The following is a 6,490-nucleotide window of genomic DNA, read 5'->3' as shown; positions in this document are numbered from 1 at the left end:
AATCAAGGATATGTTTAGCTATCCTGGGGAATAAATCTATTATTAATGGGATCGAGGAATCACATTTGCTTGTGTATCACCTCATGTGCAATGCATATGCGAAGATCTAAATTATATATGCCACATTTTTGCCATTAAGCCATCATAACTTGTTGTTTGATGAAAGCAATTTACTTGTACTTTGTTTTTTGTAACTTGAAGAACATCTTTAGCCAATGATTTGTAAGTGCTTAGTTTGGAGTTCTTCATTTTTTTATGTATCATACTGTTTTGCCTACTAATTATCTTTTTTAATAGTTCATTTGCCTATTAAATTTGAGAAATATATGAAACCAAGCAAATATTAGAGGAACTTAAAAGGTGCAACCTGCATCGAGCTCAACCAAAACTCCTTGCCCAACCTGCACATTAAAAAGATTGTGGTGGATCGGTTAGGCTGCGCCTTCAAAATCCTACTCCAACCCAACCCAATTTTTATCTAGCTTAAGATCAGTCTCTTGAGCTAGAAAAAATCTCGTCCCAAGGTGACATTAGCTTTAGGTCAAATTTAGAAGATAGAAATGTTGGCTTAGGCAAAGGGTTAATCTTAACCATCATTAATGTAATATATTGTTGGCAAGTGATATAATAATGGCCATTATGAGCAATACAACATTTCCCACAACACCAATCCTGAAACCTTGTACTCAATGCACATATTTTACCAAGTATTAGACATATATTTTGCAAAATTCTCATATAATATCTATAATTACACATGCTGGGCAAACCTTGTACTAGGAAACCACTCACAACATAATTCTGGTTGATAAAATTTCCCAATCATAAGCCAAAATTATTGCACTCCTAAGTAAATTCCTACAGGAAATTTGTTGACACTGCAGATTCAAAAACAACATTATATAAAGAAACCAAAGAAGATGACAGCTTGAACAGGATGAATATACTTGCATTCTGGGCACCACACAACCCAATTTGTGAGCAAACTAAAAAGTTTGCCCTTTTACAACAACAGACTTTCCTCTTTAATTGCAAACATAGATACTATCAATCTCATCTTATGGTTGCCTTCTTCTGTTATTGTTCTCCAACCATGGCAAAATTTCTCCCATCCATTCACATTTGGTGCCAGTCCGCTGGTCGACCATTCACCCATCACTGCATCCATGTACCTCTTGTGATTGGTACTGAAAGAAAAAGAAAAGAAAAACTTCCTTTTAGATTCAAAAAAAAACCCAGCTGATTGAACCAAGTGACTTTATCAAATGCAAATACATCACAAGGTATATATATATATTTTAATCGCCGGGCCATATACTTAAATAAATGTTAGTCCAATTCTTTTATCCATGTAGATGCAGCACCAGTTATCTATTATGCAATCATATAATGTGGAAACTGGAAATGCTAACAAGCACAAAAACAGATTTAAGGTGAGAATGAGCTTCATTTAAAGTTTGGTTAATACTTGTTCCTCCTCTTTTTTCCTCTCTTTATCAATGTCTCTACCAAAGTCGATCTTTCTTGCTCCTACCTCTTCTGCATATATAACTTTCTCTGCTGCCATGTACCAAAATTTTCAAAAGAAAATAAAGAATAAAATCAGATTTAACTTTTTTTTAATACAAACACTAAACTGCATTTCTTCTTCAATTTGGATGGCATCACCGGCTCCGTTTAACTAAATCTATAAGATTTCATCATGCAGAACCATGTTAGATACTGCAAAAGTAGTCAAATACTAATAATGGTACTTGCATTTCACTTTTAGTTCTACTTTTCTAGTTTTTTAAAAAAATGAAAAAAAAAAAAAAGAAAACTATAAGAAACCTGAAATCTACTAGTTTTGTTGAGGAATTATGACTCCCATTGTCTTCATATCTGAAGTTAGAGTTTCGCATATAAATGGATAAACACTACGAGGAGGTTTTTAAAAATAATCTTGCTGCTTTCATGTTCCTCTGAGTCACAGTTGTATAACCCTAAATGTAGCTATGCGCCTATGCCGATGTTCCTCGGTAGTCAATAATATGGATGGGGAAAACTAATTTTCATAGTAAAAGATCTTGATTGCATAGCAATGTGGATCATAGCAACAGATTAGTCCCAACATATATTAGGGAGAAACTATTTTTTGTAAGATGTGGTCATAAATATCTGATGCCAAACAAACATGAGGAACAAGATTATCAGCCACAATGAGAACTGAAATGGATTTCTTAGAGGATCTAGGAAGTGTAAATGCCAAATAAGAATCATAGAAATTAATTTTATGGAACATTAGTCTACTTTGATAGAAGCACATATACAAGGACACAAAGTATGACATGACTTGGAGCTTCTCTCAATCATCACATTCTGCTTGGCAACCAAAGGTTCTGGCTTCGAGTCTTGGATGGTGCATTCTAAGTATTTGGATGGGTGGGTCTCCCTCACATTCTCTCAAAGAAAAAGGTTTTGAAGAATGATAAATGTGGATATGATACAGCTTGAATCAATTACATTTGGTTGAGATAGTTACAACCAAAGTTTGCCGTACTGCCCAGTACGAGGCATACCATAACGTACCAATACACTATACCGTACCGACACTATCATACCGGTCCGCACCATATTCCAACACTATAAAAGGATGGTACCGGTATGGAATCTGGTACTGAGACGGCAAACCCTGATTACAACCATTAAAATCCAAAACCCTGTCCAAACAAATTGAGGTTAGCTTTATGGATCCTTATTTATTAAACACTCCCTATTTAGAGCCACCTACAATATTTTTTCATGCTTTTCTGTATCTTTTTTGACCACCTCCATCCATGTTATCTTAGGCCTTCACCTCCTTTTCCTTCATCCTTCAACACAAATTAAAGAATCTCTACTTATTGGAGAACCCTTAGATGTTCATTGTATATGTTGCTACTATCTCAGTTCTCAATCAATCTTCCATCTGCAACTTCTACAACTCTTCCAATATACTAATTTCTAAACCTATCTTTCCTAGTTTCACCCTACATCCATCTAATGTTCTCATTTCTGCTACACAAATTATTGTATTGAACCCTCTATCCAATATTCTAAGCTACAATATTATAGCCTTATTTTTGCTCTACAAAATTTCATTTTAAGTTGCTAAGATTGACCTCCATTATGTAATACCATCTCTCTGCTTCATCCAATCAGCTCTAATTTGAGTAGATATATCTTCATCTCTCTCTAATATTGAGTACAATAGGTCACAAATAGTGAATCACATTACCATGCGGTATCTCTTGTCTATCAATCTCAATTGGGACGTCATCTTCATTTCCCATTTCACCAAAACTGCTTTCTACATAGTTGGATAAGTAAAACCCAAATTGGATAGAAGATTGTTAAGTTACACACAGTAATGATGTTGATTTCTCTTAGGAGAAAGACAAAATAATTCAAATTTAATCTTTATTAGCCATCCGTGAATCTTGACCCAACAATTCAGATTTAATCTTGTAGCCGGTCAATATCTCGTATTCCTTGGAAGCACCAGTCACAAGCACCAATTGAATTGTGATTTGTTTAAATTTGAGTGGCTTTAAACAGAGTAAGAATACTTAACTAAACTTCAAAAACCTCCTCCTTTATCCTAACATATTTTCCTACAAGATCATCACTTGATCCACTCTCAGAATACATGGCATCCAACTCCTTACAACTCTATGCTCCGCCCAGCCCTTGGCCAAGTTCATGAGGACCTTTAGGCCTTACACTATCCTCAAGGCCTGTATAGCCCCTTTAAATCTTCATTTGGTATATTGATCATACATGCCTTTCATAAGAACCTGACGATTTTCATGTGTTTGCCAAAATGCCTTAGTGGACAGTTTGATAGTTTGTTTGATTACAAATGCTACATAGAAGCTTTACAAGACCAAGAACAATAAGATTAGTGACTCTATACAGAAAAAGAATAAATTCTAAGCAGTGTATCATAGTGGTGGGGGAATGAGGAAACAAATGATAGGAGAAGAAAAAGAATGGACAAGAAAAAAATAAAGGCTCTGAAATTGTGAAGGAGACTAGAGGCTGCTACCACGGTGTGGGAAGGGAAAGGGGTGGCGCAAGAAAACAAGGTCCACAAGTCGTGGGTTATGGAGAGAAGAAACAAGAGTCATCTTTCTTGAGCCTTTTGTAGTGCAAAAAGATAGGAGATGATGGGCAGAAACCGAGTTGTGAAGTAGCACTATTTTAACATGTGCATACTGCCGCATACGCACCTGCATATGCATATGCCGTCTCTACACCACATTGCCTATATGAAGTACCATAAATGATCATATCGTATATAGACCCAAAAGGTGGTTCATTTAGTATTACATAGCAGCATACATGGCTTGCTTACTATCGTTTGGCAGCATCCAAGGTTCACCAAACTGGTACTGAAGGTCATACTACCTAGCAACCAATTTGGTAAGGCATGAATCCGTACTATGCTGCATTAGGGCATTCCAAAAATAAGGAGAGAGAGAGAGAATGAGAGAAGGGGAGAGAAAGAGAGAGAGGGAGGAGGAAGGGGGAGGGCTGAGGGTTAAACCTTAACCCTAACCCTGGCAGGAAGAGAGAGAGAGAGAGACCAAGGGAAACCTAACCCTAAACCCCCTAGTAGAGAGAGAGAGAGAGAGAGAGAGATGGAGGGGGGGATGATGACCAATGAGAGGTGGGGTTCTATTTACCAAGCCAGGGGGGTTAATTGAATGGTGGAGCTGGTGGTCTATTTACCAAGCCAACAAGGCAAACCTCCCCAGTTCCTTGTTAGTTTAGTTTGGTGCATCCTAAACCAAGCAGATCGGTGCGGCCAACCATGGCAGCATATGTCAACCCACGTAGCATTCTGGAACTACATAAATAGCCTACTCTTAGTTGCGCCTTGGTAAATGAAATAGGTTCAAGGTAATGGTTAAGTTTGGTGTGGTTTAGATAGATCCAGTATGGGTGTACACAGTGCTAACATATTGAATATGTTATAATATTTGTGATTGGGTTTGTCACTATTGTTATTAATATTGCTATTTTTCATCCATAAAAAACTACTATCATTATTATTGATTTTACTAAAAATAGTAACTGCACATGCACCAACTTATGTGGCCCGCATACCCCATATGCAATATGCAGTCCCTGGACCGCCTGCATGTCACTACTGCTTTCTTACCACTGTGGAGTAGTAGCATGATGAAGTCACAGCCTAAAGAAGCAAACAAACATATGTTTCATTTTATCCTCCTACGAATGAAGGGCTATGATTTAGCCTTAAGAATCAACATAATGTTCTTTGAAGGTATCAAAGCAATGCCCTATAAAAAGACTGTTTTATTGAAAAAAAAAGGGGGATGGTTTATTTGGTCAAAACTCAAAAGTAATAATATTTTTCTTTCCACATTTTTTTATTTGTCACTTATAATAAATATAGTAGATATTTATAATAAGAAAAAATAAATAATCAATAGTCTAGTGAATTGTGAGCCAAAACAAAACTTCAAAAGTAGAAAACTGGTATAAGTTTAAAACCTAGTCTATGTGGTATTAGATGATTAGTTTGAGACATATCTTATTTATTCATATTTATATTTCTAACTAGAAACCCAAAAATAATTAATGGTTACTGATCTGCTTCTTTACCTGATTGGCCTGTCTCCTCGAAAGTTACAGAAAGAAATTAAATCATTTAAAGGGAAAAAATTAAGCTGTTATATCTCAAAGCAACCAAAATTTTGGGCACCTTTTAAAAGTCAATTACATGATTTGATCAAAAGTATTATAAAGGAAAAGTATATGAAAATACACTAAAAAATGGATGAAAGCATTATGCATTACTACAGATAAATTAAGGTAATCAGACAACATCCTATTAAGAAAAAGCAAGTTCATTAACTATGATCTTTTTTACTTTCAAACTTGAACATAACTGCATTTTAAACCATACTATCTAAATTGTTAGTTACCAGAATGCTTATATTTGTATGGCATTAGTTCCAGGCCAAATTAGCTCAAAGAAAAAAATTACAGAAGCTCGATTCTTTAAGTTGTTCCTTCATAGTCACCAAAAATGTGAAAATCTCAAGTTTCTCGAGAAGAAAAAAAAGGTGTAAGTTAGCTGAAGGCTGTTATCTAGACCATCATGAACAAGATTACAATGAAATGTATCTTCCATCTGTAATAACCCAACCAAAAAACAAAAAAAAAAAAAATCCAAAAACCTCATGTGCCATGCACGTGAGGTCGGGAGAAGTAAGACTCCCATCGGGAGTCTTCCTTTTCTCCGACTCTGGCTGGGAAAAGGGTGTTTGGGAAACTTGGATTAAATCCCTAAAAATCCATCTATAAAAGGGCTCTTCCCCTCCTTTGAATTTCCTCATGAATCCCTCAAGAAACCATCACCGATTCCTTGGAAAATTGCTGCCAATTTGGGTCTGTTCATCGAGTTCTTTTCTTGGGATTTCACCAAAGAGATCGTTGA

At 35.9% G+C, this 6,490-nt stretch overlaps 1 protein-coding gene across 1 annotated transcript in view; it reads right to left on the bottom strand.

The window, feature by feature from the left end:
• Positions 1-814: 814 nt before the first annotated feature.
• The window catches only part of LOC105049083 (uncharacterized), a 35,893-nt gene continuing 30,217 nt past the window's right edge, over positions 815-6,490 (bottom strand). The window contains exon 9 of the mRNA XM_010928629.4: positions 815-1,187. The gene's annotated coding sequence lies outside the window, so the exon portion shown is untranslated. The remainder of the gene's footprint in view (positions 1,188-6,490) is intronic.

The sequence above is a fragment of the Elaeis guineensis genome, chromosome 7 (assembly GCF_000442705.2).
Source record: "Elaeis guineensis isolate ETL-2024a chromosome 7, EG11, whole genome shotgun sequence".
Taxonomy (NCBI): domain Eukaryota; kingdom Viridiplantae; phylum Streptophyta; class Magnoliopsida; order Arecales; family Arecaceae; genus Elaeis; species Elaeis guineensis.
This window is presented reverse-complemented; position numbering and strand designations above follow the sequence as displayed.